General features: G+C 44.9%; 1 long non-coding RNA gene across 2 annotated transcripts in view; it reads left to right on the top strand.

Moving 5' to 3' along the window:
- LOC133974027 (uncharacterized) overlaps window positions 1-12201 on the top strand; it is a 49153-nt gene extending 36952 nt beyond the window's left edge. For both annotated transcript variants that reach the window (XR_009924635.1, XR_009924636.1), the window contains exon 4: window positions 12008-12201. This is a non-coding gene — a long non-coding RNA (uncharacterized LOC133974027). The remainder of the gene's footprint in view (window positions 1-12007) is intronic.
- The last annotated feature ends 10145 nt before the right edge of the window (window positions 12202-22346 follow it).

Below are 22346 nucleotides of genomic sequence, written 5' to 3'. Positions count from 1 at the left end.
ATTCCTGGCCAAGATTCATGATTGCCCTTTAGAGGAATGTGGTCAGGCAGAGGGAACTGTGTGTGTGTGCGTGTGTCAGCAGCACATGAGAGAAGTTTACCCTCAAGGCTTTCATGCAGAAAGCCTCTGCACGTGGTTAATGTTGTGAAAGGGTCTTTTTTTAACCCAGACCATGATCTTTTTCCTAAACCAAACCAAGTAGCTTTGTTGCCTAAACTTAACCAAACTGCGACTGAAAACTGAGACTTCAGTAGAAAGCCGTGAAGACGAACTTCCTCCAACAATTTGACTGTGTGTGTGGGACTTTGCGAGTTCATCCAGAATTCATATTTGTGTTCCCGACGCTTGTAACAACACTCAAGGATGTATTTGTGTCAGGCTGAGGCTCTCCCAATACTCTTAAACCTGGATTGAGGGCTGACACTTGAGGATGACTTAGTGGCAGCATTGAAAGTCAGTCGGCGCTTGTTTTGTAAAAAGTATAAATTTGTGATGAGGGAGAGATGAACCAGCATTAGGCAGGAACATTGGCCTGAGCAGCTTTATTACTGCCAGAGATTTACGCTCTTCCTTATTCCCGACTACTCGTAAAACTAAAGGAGAGGAGAGGAGAAGAGAGGGAGGGGAGGGGATGATATACTTGTGCGGCCCTATATGATAATCAAACCCAAACAGGAAATCAGTCATAGGACTTGGCAGGGAGGAGGATGTCGTACTGCAGCTGGATGCTCTGATGGGGAACGATTTTCTCTGTTATTTCTCATTTCACCTTCACTCAGTCTGCCCCAGAGCCTGGTTTCCAACTCAACAGTTTTTCTTTTTCATTCTTTCACAGCAAAAAAAATGCCTTGAAAAAGCCTTATGCTAACTACATCACTGATTGCATTATGCAGCCCCATAATTGCCGTATAATTATTAATTCCTTTCTAACATAAACATCCTCGGTCTCACACAGACACACATGATAGTGTCATATTCAAGAGACGTATCCTCGGGTGATCTCAGTAAGAAATAGGAAGAAAAAAAAGGAGAAATGGTTTCGACGACTTGAGAAGGAATTTGAAGAACTGTCCTGAGGAGTGTTTCTGAGAAAACAGATAAGATAACCCGATGGAGGAGTTCAATTAGGTATTCAGAGAGATCCACCTCTCTGATAAACAGAGAGATACACAGTGGAAAGGGGAGAGATAGGGCAGGTATGTGTGAGGTAGTCAGATTTAAGAGATGCAGTTGGCAGGTTTTGTGTACAAGATTGTTGTCAGATTGTGGTATCTCATTTGAGCAAGCTGGATACATGGAGGTGGTAAGAGTCACTTTTGAGCAGTGCTTGAGCATGTGGAAGAGCCTATGTGCTGTTGTTTAGCCACGCTTGGCTATACAGGCCCCTCTCTTGGACTGCATTGTAAAATCACATTGATCTGGCCTGACAAGGCGTTGAGTCTTATCCCCGCAGCGCAAGCTTAGGGGTTGACGCCACCAGCTGAGGAGGATAGCAGCGGCGGATAAGATGAGGGAGAGGCGAAGATCCTCTGCCTCATCGGCCGCATTAAGAGATGGGAGGAATCTAAAGTGTAAAATCGGCCTCTTCTGCGATCAGTTGGGATTTAGCGCTGGTTTGTGGCAGTCGGCGCCGGCGCTGAGTTTTCCCTCCTGACAGGGTAATCGCCCAGGGGCTTAGCACCACAGGAAGAACAATACCTCCCACTTCCTCTCATCTCATCTCACGGATGATCTGGACAAAGTACACGTCCACATCGACCATATCTGCCGCAGCGAAGCAGCTAGGGAGAGACAGGAAGATGACAGGCCGAGGCCTGAGAGAACGCTTAAGAGTCCAACATACTGTCAGTGAGGGGCAGGGATGAAGGAATGTTTGTGTTTGTCGTAAGGGTATGTGTGTGTGTGTGTGTGTGTGTTTTTTGTGTGTGTGTGTGTGTCTGTGTAGCCGTGTGTCTGCATCCCTGCATCTCTAAATATAATGTGTGTTTGTGTTCCATCATCACCTGTTTCTCTTTGCTGTTTTTTTGCATGCATCATGTACATGTATGTGCACCTTACTCGTGCATGTGTGCCTGCATATTTAGAGTTGATAGAAAATGAGTGTGTACATACACACACAGAAGATATACTAATAAATGTATGTGTAGAAACAGTGTGCCAGATCCAGGGGGGTCAGTGCTAATCTGCTTCAGGTTTTAGCATCTAGAATCCCTCCTGTTCCCATTAATAAGCGCCCTAAATAAAGATGTATCTCTGACACATGCAAATGAACCAACGCAGCAGTAAAAAAGATCAAAAGATGCGAACGGCTGCTATTACAGTAATCTACCTCGGCGGAGATGAGAGGCTTTTATCTGGCCTAAATTAACTGGCTGATCCGCAGTCCATCATCAGCGACGGGATCGGAAGGCGTCAGGTAGCGCGGCGCTGCACAAATGTGTTTCCAACATAAAACAGTAAAAAACAGCCGGTGGTCCCCTTTTATCAGCTAATAGAGTTTCACAGGAGTAAACCCATTTTAATTCGTTCTATCTACATCTACCTTTTTTTTCAGCTGGCATGTGTTCTAAAAGGCTGCAGGACTGTGGAACTGCTGAAGTTGTTAAATGCAAAGGTATAATTGAAACTATCTGAATACAAAAAGAAAGCCCGTCTCAGGTCAGGTTCTCTCTAAAAGTTTTACCACCATTGACCCGTCCAAGTTTTTTTCTATATATTCTATAGGCTGCACTGTAACCGGAGATACAGCTCTCCTCCCCTCTTTCTTTCTATCCAGGTGCTGGGCTTCACTGAGCGTCTAAATCTGTTAAGTACAGTCTCACTCCTCTCTGTCTAGCCCCGTGATAAGATGCAGAGTTAACAATCTCTGCCTCACACATGCAGTCGCATGTAACTCAACCATTGCTTTGCATCAGGGAGGTGGATTTTACCTGATAGGCTCACTGAGGGACCATTCTCTCAGAGGCTGCCCTGAAAGACTTTTTTTTAGCTATCTGAGGTATGGCAATCATTTTTATGACAGCGCCTGTTGCACTTAGCAGCTTGTTGTCGGCTTCTCATGCCAGGCGTGCGCACAGCAGAGAGCTACCCCATTGTGTACATAAAAACAATCAGGGGGTAATTATATGACCGTAAAAGGCCCGGCCCTCAAAGCAGGGGAGCCGTTAGAAAGAGAGGGAGAGAGGGACTTTTACGTGCATTAATCACTCACACACTCAAACAGCCGCACACACACATCTGTACGCCGCACACACACGCAGGCACATACCCTAGCCTTGGGTGTATGACCTCTGCCCCGAAGGAGCTGCTAATACGCCCAAATGACTGCCCAACAACTTGGACACATCAAGTGGCTGACGGCTCCACAATAATGACATCTGCCTCAGACCATCCAATTAGCACCACAAATGGCTACAAGAGGTGCTGCCTGCATGTGTCACTGAGTACGTGTGTTTGATGCCCATAGGTTTTCAGACTGCTTTTTTTTTAAGCAAACCTAAGTTATTACCTGCTGTTGTGTTTAAGTTCTGTGTTATATATTTTGATTCCAGCAAACAGAGTTTTTGCAGTTTGTGTGCATGCGTGTGTGTGTCCATGTGTGTGTGTGTTTGTGTGTTTGTGTGTGTGTGTGTGTGTGTGCGTGCTTGCGTGCGTGCGTTACCTGCCTCTTGTGGCTGGAAACTGTCACTGTCTCTGTCTAATCGCATTGGGAGAACACCAGCGGCTAATGCAGCCTGCTGCCATCAAGTCTTCCATTTAAAGCAGCGCTGATCTGATTGCTGGAGTTTATTGGAAAATGGAGCCCCCCCCCCCCCCCCCCTCGCGTTCCCCTCACTGTAGGTTTTTTTCACTGAGCGAACACTGGGAAGTGCTTCAGCCTTTACCTAGTTAGCACCCTTATCAGTCCCTGTGTGTTTGGGGTCACTTTGGACAAGGACCTAAAGGGAGATGTTTAATGTAATTTCATTGACAGGAAATAGGACTTGGGACTGGATGTGATTAGGTACTTGCGGGACAGGTATGGGGGGTGGGCTGATTTAGTTTGTTTAAGAGCCGTCTGAAGGTGCGACTTCTTGTGCAACCTTTGCTGTAAATTCAAAGTTGTTTGGGTTGCGTAACATCAGGCTCACTGTAAGAATAATAGTTCTGCACAACAGCTTTGCAACAGCTTTGCCACCTAAAACATGGCCAGCCGCTGTTCAAGACTTCTCCATTTTAGCTGCTCTAAAACTCATATGTCTGTGGCAGAGTTGATGAATTTTCCAATTATGATATAGTATGAATGTAGCCTATGACATGTTTTCATGTTCTGCTTGTAGCCCCTGTATCGACTGTGGAATCAGAGGAAAAGAACAACTTTCCCCGGAAGGTGAAAGTTGTTTAGGCCGCTCAGCAGCAGCCTCGCTGTGGGATTCACAGGCTGCTCCGCTACATCTCTTTGTTTGTATTTTGACTTTCCCAGAAGAAAGAGGAAGAGTCAAAGGTGCTCTGTTGTCACTTACTCCAAACGGCCATGACACACTCTAATTCAGAAAGCAAACACAGACTGTGATTGTTTGGTTTCGACCGAAGGAAAATTGGGTGAAGAACAGCCGTCTCCAGTGAATTGCATGAAATTGTATGAATGTGTGTGCAACACTCTTTCTAAAACCCACCTCTTATATGACTTCCTATGGACCCCCCCCCCCCCCCACACACACACACACACACATACACACACATACACAGAGCCCTGCTTCCATCCCCCTCCTGCTCGCGGCCACCACTCTCCCAGCCTCTGTCGCCCCGCGATCTTATCACACCTCTTCTGATTTCATTTGACCGTCGCCAGCTAATCAGAGGCCAACATCTGGATCGTTCCCATGGCAACTGGCAGGACCAAATATTCCAGGCCTTAAAAGGTGGGCCGAGGTTGGGGGGGGGGGGGGGGGGGGGTATTGAGACGTGCCCCGAGATTGACAGCCTTGATGGACAGAGCAGAACAGAGGCCTGAATGGAGCTACACTGTCACTGTGTTTTCTGTGTGTGCGGCTGTGTGGGTGTGTGTATGTGTTACCTCATTTCCCCTGAGTCCACTGCCCATCCCATGGACCCAGTGGGAAAGGGTGGAGTAGAGTGCTGTTTGTTTGTGAGTGTGTGTGTGTGTGTGTGTGACGCAGAGGGAGTGCAGGGATATAGATGGAGCTATTTTCTAACCATACCAAAGGGCTCCATGTAGTGGCAGTGGCTACAGCTTATAAATACATTCATACGCACAATAGTGTTCTAGCAATGGAGGGAGAGAGGAAGTGCACTGAGCAGAGTACAGACCGCCGCCGCCTCGAAGTCGAGTCACTGAAAGCTTCACAACAGCCTTATTTCACATATTTAATGTCAGGGCTGCTGATAAGCCCTAATAAATATGCTTGGCTTCTTGTCATTAATAATATTAGAAACAGACAGATTCACCTTTGATTGATCGGTGGATTGACAGATTACTTCACCTGTTAATTACTGTCACTGTCACTTCCTCCTCCGCTGTACTGAGCTGACTCCCCTGCGCTCTACTCTGCCTCTCTTCTTTATGTATTCATTTGAAAGGGTCCATTAAAGTCGGGCTCCTCGGGGCAAGTAAAAACCTCATTTAGCACAGTCTGCTCGGCCAAGACGGGAAACGCCAGACCCCCTCAGCCCTAACTGGATTAGGACCCAGCCAACGGATGGGCCGCGGGACAGAACTCCCTGGTCCAACCACTTAAGACCACACCACACCAAAACAGACCCGAGCTGGATGTGAGGAAACCAGTAGACCGGAAGGAGGGGGGGGGGGACTCATTTCCATAAAAGAAAGTGAATCAGTGATGTAGTTACCACGAAGTTGGCATCCTCTGGGACTTCTCAGTAGAATTCCTCTGGCACACGGTTAAAGTTGGTAGATTATTTTTCTGTTCTTTATTTCATGATTTGGTTTTGTTCCATCTTTATATAACTTTTATTTTGAGCTCTGCTAAGACAACTTGGAAACATGGTTTCAATTGAGTCTTTTTTAAAAAATAAAACGTTCATTACTAAATGAGCATCATTCAATGGTCAAATGTGGGAACCCACCTTGTTTATTTGAGGGTTTATGTTGCAGTTACCCAGCTTCTCTGCTTCAGCAGGACAATGTGGGTGTGGTGTGATAACATTTGACTGACAGCACTGGCAATCTGATTCAAATTTTAAATCCTGAATCCTGATTGGTGCATGCAAGACTGTGGGACATAATTCCAACTGAGCCACACCCACCTCCACCCTGTGAGAAGAGAAAAAAAATGAGAAATGTTAAATATGAAATAAACAAAACCGCTCCATATCTGTACACTGAGGTAAATGGTGCTTCTCCAGTCTTATCGACCACTCGCAATGCTTTACAGTTAATAACATTCATACTGTACTAGTATGTACAGCACGTTTTCTATCACACACCATTCATAAACTGTCTGCACTATCGTGAGGGGGATTTTAGGACCCAGTGTCTCGCATCTTGTATCTTGAATGAAGGGGGGAGCTGCCGGAGAACGAACCAGCGACCTTCTGGTTTGGGAATCTATCACTTGTTTAAAACCTCCTTTCGTTGTTGTGGTTAATTTGTTTTTTGTGTGATCTAATCATCTACTCATCTAGCTGTGACCAAGACACAGAAGAAAAAGCTGTGACGTTATGATTTAAAGGAACCTCATTTCTGGGAAGCGTAGAGCAATAACTCCACAAAACGTGCGCACATTGTTCTTCCTCATAGACAAAACAATAACAAAAGCTGAAGAAAAGTTTGAGTCATTTCACAAAAGGCTTTTTCTCTTAGCTGAGTGCTTTTTTAGATACATTAAAAAGGTTTTATTTTAACATGCATGGGGGGAAAAACATTGTAATCAACACTGCACTTTACAAAGGGGTGGTCACATTTTAGTATAACATTGATCATTATGTTGTAAAAAAGAAGATTTTATTATTTACTACCGGGGGGGATCATACCTATGTCGATAAGCAGCTGGATGTTGCACAGGATTAAAGCTGTTTAAAAGTGTCGGGTTAAGTGTTTGAATGATCACTGTCATAAACAGCGTGGTATGTAAGCACTCCTCTCATTGTCCCAGCCCACACTCTCTGCTTTGCTTATCTGGTTCGCTCGTGTGTCACATTTTAGGACTATTCTCTGATGATTTACGCGGCTTTTCTAAACAGGCAGACAAAGATCACAGATCTCGCTGGCACAACCCCTAACACCATTATCTCCCTGCTAGTTATTAGTCACATGGGACATTAATGTGTTTTATTACATGGAAAGAAACTTGGTTTGTTTTTATCCACAATGATTCATTTGTTATTGCTCTTAGTCATCTGAAAGTGTGTACTGGTTTCATAAGAGGAGCAAATTTAAACTATTAAACTATCAGACTTTTTTTCTTTTCCTCTAAGTGTGTCTGATGTTTTCCTTTTGCTGAGTTAGAAACACACGGTAAAAGCATTGAGCTGCTCCTATGATTGGCCTTTTTAAAGAAAGAGCGGAGAGGAGTTAAGTCAAGGTCAGGGCAGAAATGTAAGAATAGAGTTTAAGCAAGAGACAAGGATTTGAGGAGGTAAAGTAAAGGTGGGGTTAAGAGTTTATGGCCGGGTGGGATGTTCCTCAGAGATCCCAGCATACCGACAGAGGGGAAGATAGAGACAGAGGGAGGGAGGGAGACAGGAAGACACGCTTTTAGTCCCACTAACAAAAATGTTGTTTGATCTGTCAAAGAGTAATTCACATTAATACAGTTTTCAAACGGTTTCGTCCCCCATCCCGTTGCTTATAGTTTGATCCCTAAATCAATCTCCTCATTTTCCTCGTTGGGAATTTTCCTAAGCCTTTGTTACAGAGGTCTGTAAATTGAGAGCCTGTAAATGTATGTACAGTTTACACACACTCACTTATCTTGCATATTTATTATGGTTTTAACTGCTTAAATTCACGATATGTTTGACATACCAGCACCATGTGATATGCACTGAATAATATTGCATTCTATGCATTATGGTATATCTATTACTATTTAGTACCATGCAAAAGCAACAGTGCTCACAACAACATGACGCCTCAGTTGACAGTTGTGGGGGTTTCCTCATCTGTGCCACGCACTATTGGTTAATTTGAATCATTTAAAAAAACACATCATTGCACACCAAAACACATCAGCCATGTCAACACCAGACTGGCCTTACAAACACTGCCGTTAGAGATAATACCCCAGGGATCTCAGAGGACAGAGAGGCAGAGGGCAGAGGCGGGGAATAGGAAAAGAAGGGGGGAAATGGGGGAGAATAGGATGGGTTGAAAAAAAGAGGAGAAAGTCATTGAGTTGTATAGATCCGTTAAAGTGTAGCTGTAATTAAGAAGGACAAACAGAATGTGTATAGCAGAGTGTAAATGCATTAGGGCCCCCTAACCACAGCCTGCTGAGATCAATAAGTCTCCTTTCACATCAGGCCGGTCAGGAGCTGTCCAGCTTCCTGAGTGCTGAGCCTCACTTTCTGCAGCATTAACTCAGACTCATTCACCAGGGAGTTGATCCAATGTTTAAAAGTATAATATATTGAGACGTATACGAGGCTGAGCAGGCAGCGCTCTGAAGGAATTCCATGTCCCACACCTGTTGAAGGCAGCAAAGAGCAGATTAGAATAGGACAAGGCAAAAGCACCAGCACGGGAAGATAAAATGAAAGTGATCAGACAAGAGCGAAGGAAAAACGGGAGCCCACAGTGAGGAGATGATGATGACGGACGGAGGGAGGAGCACTGATAACCTTGCCGGCTTAAAAGCTTCCTCCAGAGCCTAATCAGGCGTCCCAATTACAAAGACGAGCTCCCAGTGTCCCCCCCGCCCCCCTGTCCGAGCACCCGATGTCCCCCTCCGATAAACGGCATTATTAATTAAAAGGCTCCAATTGAATTTGTGTCTGATGGACGAGCCTCAGGACGATCAGCTACAAGGCCTGACAGAGCTTATTTCTGCACGATGGCATCGTCGATAACATTGACAACAGACATTGTCATACAGACTGAGAGTTGGACAAACACACCCACAAAGTACTCTTAAGTGAAAGCTTTTTTGAAAGAGGTGATTGTGATATCTCCAAAACTATCGGTAAAATCAAAAAAATCAAAAAAATTTTAATGAGGAAATTAGGGAGCATATATTCAGTTCTCACCTCAGCAGTCAGTGCCAGTTTTAACAGGGTCTAATTTAGGGATAGTTTCAAAGATAGTTTGACAACTGATAGCATAAGAAGATAAATAAAAATATGCCGTGCATGGCATATACGTTCTAGGTTATAAATGCTGTGGTTCATTGCATTGGTTCATGGTTTTTCTTGTCTTTACAATTAAACTTTACAAAATACAATTCAAAGCTGCAAACTAATGTACACTGACAACATTGTCAGTGTAAAGACAAGCTATGGAAAAGGGAATTTGAATATCTACATTTCAACTCCCATCTGCTGAAGAAAAAACCATGTCTCATGTTCAAAACAACAAGAAGCTCAAATCTGTTCACCTCTCTTTTAAACCCAGGCTGTCACGTCACGATATCTTTTACCCATCAGAAGTCCGAAATTGTTGAATTGTTAATTCCTGTTTCAGATTTATACATTGAGGATTTTTATATAATATCAGAAAGAAAAACCTAAAAATCCTAATAGACAAACCTGACCTGGTTAATTGCTAATAGATTTCAACATCATTTGACCACATTTATGACCTTTAGCCCCTATTATGGATTATCTGTCCATGTTGATTAAGCATTTATAGTTTATAGCTTCTATTCCAACATTCTCACATTTAGGTTTCACCTCTGGAGGGGAAAGTTTGGCTGTAGCTGTTCATGGGGAGGTATGTAGACATGGCTTGGCTTGGCTTGGCTTGGCCTGCCTGGGACGCCCCACCACCTCTATTCCTCTGTCCTCTGGGGACCCCTGAGGGATCAGATAAGAGCTGGTTCCCAGATCAGAGTCAGATTGACAGTTGAGTGCCTCAGGAAGAGTGATTGGCTTGAGATTGAGATTTGGAGGAGGATCCCTTATACTGGAGGGCCCCTAAGGGACCTCCAGATCCCACTAAATATGTTGACCATTACGGTACAGATTAATTGATTAGAGAAAATCACTCTAGAGACAATTCATTAGAAAACCTCTTCTTCTCTTTCTTCTATATTCCTATTACATCTGAATTCATTCAGTTCTTGGCTGAGTCTGGACTGGAGGGACTGCTGGAGCTGAATGACAGTTTCTCCTTTGCTAATTAGTTTGATTGTGTCCAATTGGCTCATCGTTGTGAATGAGCAATAAGATATCTGTATCGGATGAGATTGGAACTCGACGAGAACGCTGTCTCCTGGGACACATCCTCTCCTCCTCCTCTGCCGCCGCCGCCTGTTCCACGATAGAACAAGATAGTCAAATAATGAGAGCTTTCGTTGCGGTTGATTCCCACATAAATATGAACCGAGGATGCACCATCATGTTATAGGAAAGGTCAGAGGGTAGTTGCAAGGATTGTATCTCAAGAAAACAACGCCATTTGAGAATCTGCCCTAGGGGGTGAAAAAGAAAAGAAATGGCTGAATGATCTTTTTCTAATGACTGTAATTGTAGATTTTAATCAGCAATAAAATTGACATATTTAGCACTTTATCTTAAGTTGATTAACTGTCTATTCCCTGTTTACAAATTGTGGGTTTATAATTCTGTGATTTTTCGGGCTAATTCTCTCGTAGTTAAAAATACTTTTGAAATAATTAATTAATGGCAGGAGCAGCTTTAACCAACTTTTCCATTTGTATCTCATCTGAGAGGCTGTTGTATTCTGGTTATATTTAGAAGAGAGAAAAAATATATAGTAGTTTGATAGAAAAAGAGGCGATGCACTCTCAAGGCCACTGAGGACTCCTCCAGGGCTTGTGACTTAACTAGAGGAATAATGTTGCTGCAGACTGACTCCATTATTGTCCTTAGCCTGCAGACAACCTCTCACATATTTCCCTTTGGTTGATGCAGCTTTGAGACTCCATGTCTCTGCTAGACACACATCACACACACTCACTTATATACATGTTCATGTCCCTTATAACCGCGAAGTGACCTATTAACCCAGTACACAGTGCCATTTACATTCAGTTACACACTCACGTATGATTACACACTCATCACTGTGTACACTGACAGCGTTATGGACGGGCACTCGCGGACTGTTTCTGTCTGGCACACACACACGCAGAAACACACACTGTGTTGGTCGGACAGACTAACTGGCTCTCTGGCTAATTGAGTAGAGTGTGTGGCCCCATATAGCCCCGGCCTGACCCCTCTGTAGCCAGGGACACCACTGAGCCTCTGCTTTGATACATTTGATACGGTTTAAGTGAGGAATGAAGACCTAAGCCTGTTTACATTTGAACTGGATTTGTGTTGGGGTGACAGTGCAGCAGTGAGAGAGAGAGGGAACAAGAGTGAAGAAGAAATATCGGAGGACATGAAAAGAGGAATCACTACTTCCGGTTGAGCAACGCACGGCTAAAGGTGTTAAGTCTGCCTGCTGTGTTATGTCTCTAAAGAGTAAAAAGTAATTCCAATTAAACCCATAGTGCTTGAACTTACTTAAGAACACCATAGTCTCCTGTAATCCTCAAGTACTATCCTAAAATGGACCAGAGAAAAAAACCTTGCTCACAGGCTGTTGAATCAGCTACTGCTAATTGATGTAGACAGTGACTTGTCTCTAGCATCCAGTGAATTGCCCTCACGCAGTGCTTTGCAAGACGAAGTGAGTTATTTGTGTCACAATTCATTTGTGATTCTGAGAAGTTGCGACCACCCTGGGACAAAAGAGTGTTAAACTGGAAACATACGTTATCTGAAATATTGAAGCAATGCTGACTATTTCCTCAGCTAATGCTTTGGCCGTAAAGAAGTTCAAAGTAGCACTAGCGGCTAACTGGGCTTTACTTTACAGAATCCCAAAAGAATGCCTGGATTTGAAGGTCTTTCTAAGAAATGGAACTTACGGATCACAAGCGTCAAGGAAGGGAAAATATCATGCCAACAACAACCAGGGCAAGAGGAAGCCAATGCTGAGGTGCCTGAAATGACCAGCAGATGACCACTCCACTTGTTACAAAAGGTCAGTGTTTATAGAAGTCTATGATAAATGAGCCTACTTCTGACTTGATTATTCTAAGTATTCATTTTCACATGGAGTCATGGTCTCAAACGCTAGTTTTAAGTCTTCTTCAATAAATCATGATGTTCGTTTTGTCAACTGGACCCATTCGATGATTGACAGCTAGTATCGCCCAATGAGTGGAGGTCACAGGTGGTCGTGCAGCGTCCTTGAACTCTTACTCAGCCCCACGTGGGGCTCTCCCAATATGGTTACTTCTGGTTTCAAACCACTAAGATTGCGATGGACCAAATGCACAACTAGATGCTTCAAAACAACAATTCACAAACCAATTGTTGACATCACCGTGGGTAACCACTTGACAAAGACACACCATATACCATACATATACTATAACATACTATATACCCATGAGTAAGAATATATATTATAAAACGCTTGCTAAGTATCAATACTTCTGAACCGGATAAAAGGCGAGATATCTGAAGAGCTCTGGTTTGAGAGTTTATGCATGTATGTTTTCAAGGCGTACTAAAAGTACAAGAGTATGTGTACCCATTGTAGGGACCTTCCTGGTCGGTTATTTAGTTTACTGGTTATTATGGGGTTCATTCCTGTATGCATTAGGTCCCTACACATTATTGTAAGGAGTGACTGAAAACAGGAGACATCTGATATCTCTCTCTGATTCTGTCTGTTTCTGGCTCCACTCCTCCCACGTCATTCTCAACCTTTTCCTGAAGTAATGATTTGATGATGCTAATGGCTTCCTAAATTTTGTAGAAAGGGCAGAACCAGCGCTGTCTAGAGTTTCAGACGTTGGAGCTCTGCCAGACGAGGAGGGTAAGGAGGGGGGATTCAAGGGAGTCAAGGCTGGGTTGAATACTGTAGGTAAGGAGGTTGAATAATGACTATGGATATCAACATGGTGGATCGCCTTAATGGCTTTCAATTTATAAATATGTTGTTCTAAAGTCCATACGTCAGAAAATGTTGAAATCCCTGAAATAAATAAAAAATACTTGAAGCCTGAACTGTCTTCTTTCTTATATTAAATAAAATATTAATGTCAAGGACAAACCATATAAATACTTATGAAAAACTGATTCACAACCAGTGTAAATTATATTGTCACGTATAAAAAAAATGTAACAAATCCTAAATTTGGTAAGGCTGTAACTACAGTCAGCAAGTGATAACATTTTGCCTCAAGTTGTGTCTCGCAACTGATGAGACCAACACACATGGACACAGAGGCTTGATACTGCAAGTAGAATGGATCCTATTGTGTGAGCGCTCTGCTGCTCATTCAAGTTAGCCCACATGAAAGAAGTGAATGGAAGGAAGAATGACGAATGAATGTGTTGGTGCTTGTAGTTTACATGCTTGAACGTCTGCTGGTGTGTGTGCGGGCGGGCATGCCGTGCGCGCGGCATCGTGTTTGTGTGTGATTCCTTGTTTGTCACATGATGTCCTGTGGCAATCCCTAACTAACCGTAAAGGCGCCAGTAGAAGGTGGGGGGGGGGGGAGACAGGCATGAGAAGACGCAGAGGAGGGGGAAGAGGAGCTCTGGAGCTGTGTGGGGGGGGGGCACTCTGGCTGACTGCTGTCACATGATGGGCATATAATGATGCCAAACTACATTCAAACTGTTGAATAACTGCGCAAATGACTCATGACCTGACTTAGCTTTGTGTAAACATGGAGCTTCTGTTCGGCCCTCTGCTAACGCTGCCATATCGGAGGATGCTCCTCTGTCAACAGGGAGAGGGGACTAGGCCCTCACATTTACACCCATTAAAAATCTAATCCCCGCTGGCAGCCATGGACTGAGATTTTGAACTTGCTAATATTCTCACTGTTCTTTGATACTGTGAATGCTTGTCCTCAAAGTTCAATTCTGCTGCCAGTATTCTGTATAGAGCTAGCAAAGTATAACGGAGATATCAAAATACAGAGGCAGAACATTTCATCACTATCAAATTAAAAATGAACGATTATGCCAAGGTGCCAAAGGAGCAAAACGCCCCAGCTGGATTAATGAGGGTCCAGAGTCAGCGGACGTGGGATGGACACAAGCAATATATTTAAAACCAAACAGAAAGGCCGGGTGGCTCTGTATCACGATCCTTAGTAATGCTGCTGTATCTGATGCTCACACTCCATTAATCACACAGCCTATGGGGTTGTGTGCTGGGTGGCACTGTGGGAGTGTGTCCGAGACTCCATGTGGCCGACGCCGTGCTTACCCAAGTGCAATAGCAGTGGTGGGCCTCAGGCTGGGATGGCCTGGCGGTGATATGCCACTGTGAAATGTGGGTGACAGAGGAAGTGCAGAGGGACCAATGCAGTTTTGTGTGTATAGTCTGCTGTAGGCATGAGCATGATGTATGTCAACTCTCAAATAATGATAGGTTTCATTGGTTTTACTGCACAGTTGGCGTGTACAGTTTATGTGAATAGATCATGATGTGTCAACACACAGAGAGCTGCAACTCACCTTCATTTTATTCCCTCAGTCAAACCACAAGAATGACCTTCTGAATACTGAAGGGAGCAATGGGCATGTAGCTAATGGCTGCACAGAAGAGAAAGGGAACGATGAAGAGAGAATGGTAATAGGGTGGGAAAGGGGAAATGAATCAATGGAAGGCCCTGCCATCCTGGCTTACTCAGAAGGCCTCTCTCCCTCCCTCCTCGTCTGTCGTCTATTTTCCCCCCCTCTTTCTCGTTCTTGAGCTCTTGATCACTTCTCTTTCCCCTCTCCACTGCATTCCGCGCAGTTTTGTCATCCTGCCAAGGAAACGAATCAGAGAGCCCTCTCTCAGCCACCACACTTTTCCTTTGTCTCACTTTGCCTTTCTCTGCCTCTGTCCGCTCGTGGTTGGTCTGCACCCTACTGTCCCAGCACACTCCAGTTTGACCCTCGCGGCCGGTGATGTCACACCAGGAGCAAAGGGTGCTGGGGAGTGACCCGCGTCTGAACGAGCTCACGTCCCGCAAGCATCCCTGCCGCCTGAAAGGGTGTCGTTAAAAAGCTCATTCTTCCCTCTCAGGAGAGTGCTGCTCTTGTTTGGAGAAAGTGTCTCCTGTTTCAAGAAGTCTTCCGGGTCCTTTTTAAAGAGTTTCAAAGTGGCTCCCTTTTTTTCTGCTGTGCTAAATTGATGTGTCTGTACTATGTGCCAGTTATCGTGCTACGGAGCTTGCTATTTGCACCAATAATGAATGAAGCCGTTTACACCACTGACTTTTAATTAATTTTCATGTGTTGTTTTCATTCTGTTGAGATGATCTCCAGTGAACCATGGCCGTGGTGACATGTTTTAATCAGGCGGGTAAATGGAATAATTCTATCAGTCAATTTGGTCTTGTCTTTATTTTTACATGGGTGATTAACCATTACCAGTCGTTCAACTGGCAGGGTGGATTAGCTGGATTAGATGCTCAACGTGCGTGTGTTTAATGTGTGTGTGTGTGTGTGTTGGTGTGTGTGTGTGTTGGTGTGTGTGTGTGTGTATGTGTGTGTGTGCGTGTGCGTGTGCGTGTGCGTGTGCGTGTGTGCATTTGTGAGTGTGTGTGTGCTTGTGTGCGTGTGTGTGTGTGCCTGTGTGCGCTGGTATGTGTGTGTGTGTGTGTGTGTGTGATGCCAATTAATGATGGTTTGGGAAGCTAAAAGTCAATCAGTGGCCTACACATAACAGAGAGAAAGAGACTCGGATCCAGCGAGAGAAGTGAGATTGTACCTGTCCACATGACCTTTGGCCCTTTAACAACAAGACCCAGTGGGCTGAGGAGTTGGGTTGTGTTAGATGTTTTAGTGGAGCTGTTTGATTCTTTCCTGTTGTTTGCCTGCATGTGAACCTTGTCTCAAGTCGTCTGACACTTTCACCATCAACTCTGTCTTTATTATTTGAAATGTTTAGCAGCTCTGTGGTAAACGTGTCGCTCTGCTCTTTCCCCACTCTTATCAGGCCAGATAGCCTCAGACAGACTCTCATACCTGCACAGGCAGATGCTCAGCTAGCCACAGCAACTGATGGAGCTGATGCAAGGCCGCTATGACTTATACAGAACAGGGCCTTATCTGTCGTCATGGCGATGGCTGCGATGGAATGATGACAATCTTACCGGTCTGCCAAAATGTTCGCTTGTGCAGACATGTGAAGGCGGTCAGCATTCAGGTGTGCTATGACGTCCACATGCATGAAAACTGCAAAATGCAAGTGCTTGATTTTGCAACTGTGTCGGATGTGTTTGCGTTGAGTGCTCCCTGCCTCGCTGGAGAACGCAACACAAAAACATCGAGTAGAAGCAGACAAGAAACGATCGTGGAGAAACCGCAGGGAAGTGAGTTTATGTCACTGGGCCGTTTTTTGACTCATCACGCTCTCACCGCGGTGTCTTTCTTTCTGACAAATATGACAGATGCATATCAAGCTGTGCAGTCTGCTCAGGGGAGATAAGGACCAGTTAGGTGCTTGGGTTGCAACATCCCACCATGCCAATGAGTGTGCACGATGCCTTTTCATACCGATCATCAGCAGATAGGCTCACAGTGCGTGTGCAGGGGTGTGTGATGCCCCTGATAAATTCTGTTTTGCCTGAACTCTGGCATCTACTGTGTAAAGGTTGCAGGATGGCACACATCTACTGGTTTAAAGTAAACAACAAGGGAAAGAGTACATGAGCAATCTTATTGAGTCCTATTGATTTGACTGATCATAAATAAAGGGCTTCAGTCTCAATTTGCGGATCATCTGCTAGAGAAGAATAGAAATTTGATACAGTGATACATATCACTACTCATTTATGGACTTTTTGGATTTAATAAAAGTCTTCACATCCCAAATTTTGCCATTAAGATATAATATTTTTAATCTTCCCCATCCATCTCATCATATCACACTTGTTTCTGAAAAGATGCACACCGTGTTTCATTAATTGTTCACTCTCTGTAAATACTGGTCGGAGTTTGCTCCTCTTTGTGTTTTGATGCCCTCTTATCTGTATTAACCTGACAGCTATTGCATGAACAAATCCAGAGACACAGCAGAATGTTAAGGTGGAAATAAACAAACAAAATGATGAAGGAATGCCCTCAGCTCATGCCGTGTTTGCGCATGAGTGACAAGATGAGCAGGTTTGAAATGAGGCCGGCTCCCTGCTTCTGTTATCAACCAATCATGTACAGAGCTGCACCTGAATACCTCGGGACATTAAGAGCAGCCGTGTTGTGTTCCTTCCATGAGAAGGTTTGACTGTGAATTCAGAACCTCCGCAGAGCAGCTCTGTCACTTAATCCACCGCATAAGCTACCATCGTTGGTCCACAATAGCGAGCAGAACAGCTTGGAAGTCTGAGCAGGGCACGCCAGGTCTCTGTGGGCTTCTACTGTCCTCCACTGTCCTCCCATTCTCTGTCTGGTCATCAGTCCCTGTGGGAGTGTCCAGAGGATCCATCCTGGGGTAGGCACCTGGGTCCCATCCTCTCACTCCTGGCCCTGAGCCAAGGTGCCCTCAGCTCCCCGACTGAGGCCTTTCTCCAGTTACCTGCCAGTGAAAGCAGAAAAAGAGTGAGTGGAGCGGGCGGGGGCTGGGAATGGCGAGGGACATTATATGGGTGCGGAAGAGGATGGCAGGTCCAGACGCCCTCTCCCCTGAGCCCTCCGAGGCATTAGCACTGTACTTGCCCCCCGGTTAGTCAATGGAAGCCTCCAGATGAATGGGCTCAGTTGTCCTCAGACAGTGGGGATGAATTTGTCTGTTGCAGCAGGTGAGCAGGAGGGCCTCGGCACAGCAGAATGAGGCATGAATGAGACCTGAACACTACCTGTCCCAGGTGAACGTCCTGAATGCTCCCTGTCCCAGGTGAGAGGAGACTGGCCTCATTTTGTGGGTGAGTCGTGGGAGGGGTGCCCTTTATGTCCACACCCTGTTACCACACAAAAAAAGTGTGAACCGAGCAGATGACGGACGGCAATTCATAAAAGTTTGGTGTTTCAGCAAGTTCGTTCGATTAGTGGGAAGTGAATGTATCAGCGCCATCTCCGCAGGGAATGTGCGCAAACAGGAGAACCCAGGTCAACATGACAGCAGCATCCCCAACAGCAGAGAGAGAGAGAGCGAGAGAGGGGGATTATCACTGGGATCTACAACATAACAGCCATGAAGGGCCATAACTCTACACACTACTCATGAACCCTTTCAGTAATAATGCACTCTACTTTTTAAAGCCACAACTGTGGCAATGAGGTTTATCTTTGATTAACGATAAAATACATTCTCCCAGTTTTCTATTTAAAATTGCGGCAAACTTGTTTTTCTAAAACCTTCACCAAGGAGGTTATGTTTTTGTTTCTCTGTCTGTTAGTAAGCAGGATTGTTCAAACACATCAGATGACCAAGAAATTTGGTGGAAGGATGTGGAATAGGTAGAAAAAAGACTCCAATCAATGTTATATTTCTGGATCCAACAACTTGATGACAACAACTTGATGACAACAACTTGATCCAACAACTTGATGAGTTGTTGGATCCAGAAATATCTTTTCACTTTCTTTAACTTTGTGAGATAAGAAGTTATTCAACATTTCCTGTGATTTCTTAGAAAATAAGCTTTTGTGTCGAAGCGTAGTGTGTGAGGAAAATGTTGATTAGCCCAAATGATTCTGCAGCTGTATGTTTTAAAGGAAGTGTTGGTAAGTTTTTGATGAATCACTTTTTATTTTAGTTGTTAACATCATTTCCATTTCTCGTTTGTCACAACTTAATAAAGTCTTTTAAAAAAAGAGGAGCTGGTGTCTGTAGCTCTCTCAGGACTGTAATGAACACTAGATGAGCTGCCTTCCTACATAACCTGTCCGTTTTCTTAGTGTGCTTGAGTCTCCGCAAGCCAGGTGAGACATACAATGCAATGCACATTCAAGTGTTTTCAGGGCATAGCTTTCATTACAGGGCTTATGGGAGGGGGTGGGATACAGTGGTGGCATATTGTAGCCCCTTGCTAACTTTTCCAGGAATACCAACCCTAGCTTTAAATAAAACCAGAGGTACACTGGGTTGATTTTAGTTATGCATACAACGTGCAGGATAAAAACCTATTACACCTAAATTCTGTGCAAGAGTACAGTGTCCCTTATAAACAATCTCTTTGTAATGTCTTAGTCAGACCTCAATGGTCTTAATTGGTGCTAATAATACAACACAAGTATTTCCTGTTTGAACCTCTCACTTCCTGTTTTTTTCTTGTTTTTAACTACTTTGGAAACCCATGTTTGGTATGGGGCTGTAAATAGCAAGCGTCATTTCAAAGTTTTGGAGGGGGTGGGGGGGGGACAGAAAATGGGACATGAACAAATTATGAGAGATCAGAACACATTTGACTTTTTCTGACTAATCTCTGACATTTGTGGAGATTTGAGGTTTCGCAGGTCAGGATGCTGGTGTTTCATGTCAACAGAGGTCCTCAGTGATTATCTGCTGCCAGTTCTGTGAGAGAGTTATTTCTATTAAAGCTTTTCAGATCGCATAACTGGTTGATTGATTTTCAAAGTGTTACAGTGTTCAAGTGTCAAATGGTGTATCTGTGGAGGTTGCCATGAATAGTGCTCCCCAGGTGCTTTCTGAACGTGCCCACCTTTTCCCTTCAGCCTCTGTCAAAGGGGCATTTCTATGAATTCTTCTTGATCCGTGAAAAAGAGGAAGTTCACATGTGGGACTCTTTGTAGCACAACCGCTATGACTTTGTAGTAATTGCATCTCCGAGTTAAGAGCTCAGTTAATGCTTCATCATAGCAAAGCGCAAGTTCTCTTTTTACTCAAGCGTCAACAAGCAAGCTACTTATAGGTGACTTTATGGCAAATAAAGGCTGGAATATGTCCCGTGTTTGTATTATCTAAATACTGTCCCGTTTTGCAGCCTTAATATCCTTCTAGGGGTCTGAGGAAGGAGGGATGCTTTTTTAGCTAGGCCCAGGCAAAGGTCAACACCCCCCCTCCTGCAACACACACACACTACGAGACCTGCATCTGAACCGCACTCCACTTCCTTTCATCTTCTACGTGTCTCTCTCCCTAACTCAACTTTGTGAGGGGATGGTCGGGATACCTTTTGATTCCACTAATTCAATTTGATGGAAAAACAAATACACTAGGGGAGCGGGAGGCAAGAAAAGAGTGGGAGTGAGGAAAGAAATGGAAATTTGCGAGGAGCTCTGAGGGGGGAATGAACGGTGGTGGAGATGGCGGGGGAGGACAAACGGAAGAGCGGAGGGGAGAAAGAAAAGGAGTATAGGGAGTGGAGATGAGTTGAAACATCGAGTTCCAGGTTGAAGTCGTAAACCTCTCCATGCTCTGATCTTAGGTGGCCACCACCACGTTCGACCCCAGTGACGCATCTGAGATCACTCGTCTTCATCTCCTCTGTGCAACGCCACTCTGATAGAGGAGATAAGGGACTTCCCATTTTACGGCTCTTTTCGTGTCACATAATTCACAAGTTAGGAGGGGAATGACTTGTTCTACATAGCTGCTTGTGGTTCCTGCGTAAATTGAATGTTGCAGAAAATGGAGCAGTGGTGGTACATGATATCAACCAATACACTGAGTTAAAGATTCACTTTAGGAGCCAGTGTGCATGCCATGTCTCTCACCGGTATCTTCTCAGGCCTCTGCTGAAACATGGCCCGACTTCCTCCAAACACAACCACTGCCTCTGCAGCTTTGTCACACACCGTTTTTGTTTGTAAGTGTTTTGTTTGAGTATGGATAGGTGTGTTCACGAGAGGGCCGCTCTGGGAGTCACTAGCCTGGCCGACTGCTTTATTATTTTTGGGAGAGCTGCTCCTTCCCTCTGGAGGGCCTCATTGAAGAGTGCTGGCTCTCTCTGTCGCCCCCTCTCAGGCTGCGGGACCGCAGCCAAGCCCGGCCGAGCAGGCTCGCTGGCTGCAGCAGCACACAACCCGCTGGAGCCGTGGTCTGTGCACGACCCAGCACCCACAGCACTACACTGCACACAGATGGCTAGACTGCTTATTGGCAGCCAGGCATTGCATTTCCACTGATGCTCAGCAAGTGGATATGGGGGGGAACCCACCCCTACTCTGAAAAAAGACCCACAGAGGCAGTCGTTCAGTCTTGTAACTGTGTGTATACAGTGTTGTGAGTGCTAAGATGTAGCAAAAGCTGACGTCGGAGTGCTTCAGCCAAACTATTGAAAAAAAACAGCAATTTCATAAATCCCTGGATAAATACTTTTTCCAATTTGAACTGATCGAGCCGCTGGGGAAACCCCAGCAGATCAAGATCCACAGCAGTCCAGCAGATGTGAGCAGGGTAGAGGGTTCAGGGAGGGGTAGTGGTCCACTTTTAGCTCGGACTGTTTAATCGGATGGTTTGTGCTGTGGGTGTGTGAGGGCATGCTGAACTCCACGATGATGACCTCAAATTGGCCCTAATGGAGCAGACTCATTAGCGGCTGGCTCTGTTAAAAGTCTCTCAAGTCATTTTACTTTACTGTAATCGTCCAAATGGGCGGGAGAGGCAGAAAGAGCAACACAGAAACACAGAGTGGAGGAGAGTAAAAGACAAACAGAATAAATGGGAGAGCAGAGAGGGGGAGAGGGAAAAACAAACAAAACAACCAGAAAGAGAAAGAAAAAGAAAAAGAGGACGAGATGAGACGAGACGGGGAGAAGCAGAGTCGACGCCTGCTTCCTGGCAGCCTCAGCTGCGTGCACATCTGTGAGCAAAGGGCCTGAGCAGACCCCCACGTGTTTGCTCAGGTCGCCTGATTGCCTTTCCTTCCTCTTCCCTCTCCCACTAAAGACCCGCTGTCCTTCCTCTCACTCCAATCACCACGGCCAACATAGAGGGCAACTCCGAGAGCGGCTCCCGCTGAACTCATGACTCAGTATTTGTCGCATATGAATTCAGAAAAAATCAAAAAAACTAAAAAAACTTGCCGCTGGAGCTAAATGAGAGACCTTGCGCGGGTTATTTGGTTACACAAGGGTGTGAATTAGGGTTTGTGTTTGTTTTTTTTCCATGTCTGTGCGTGAGCATGTGGTAATGTGCATATGTATGACTGTGTGTGACTCCGGAGCCTGCTGTCTGGGTACAGTGGTCCAGCCTGGGGCCTCAGCTTCACAAAGAGGCCTTCTCTTAACAATCG

This window comes from Platichthys flesus, chromosome 2 (genome assembly GCF_949316205.1).
Source record: "Platichthys flesus chromosome 2, fPlaFle2.1, whole genome shotgun sequence".
Lineage (NCBI taxonomy): Eukaryota > Metazoa > Chordata > Actinopteri > Pleuronectiformes > Pleuronectidae > Platichthys > Platichthys flesus.
Note: the sequence above shows the minus strand (reverse complement) of the source record. Positions and strands in the feature narration are given on the sequence as shown.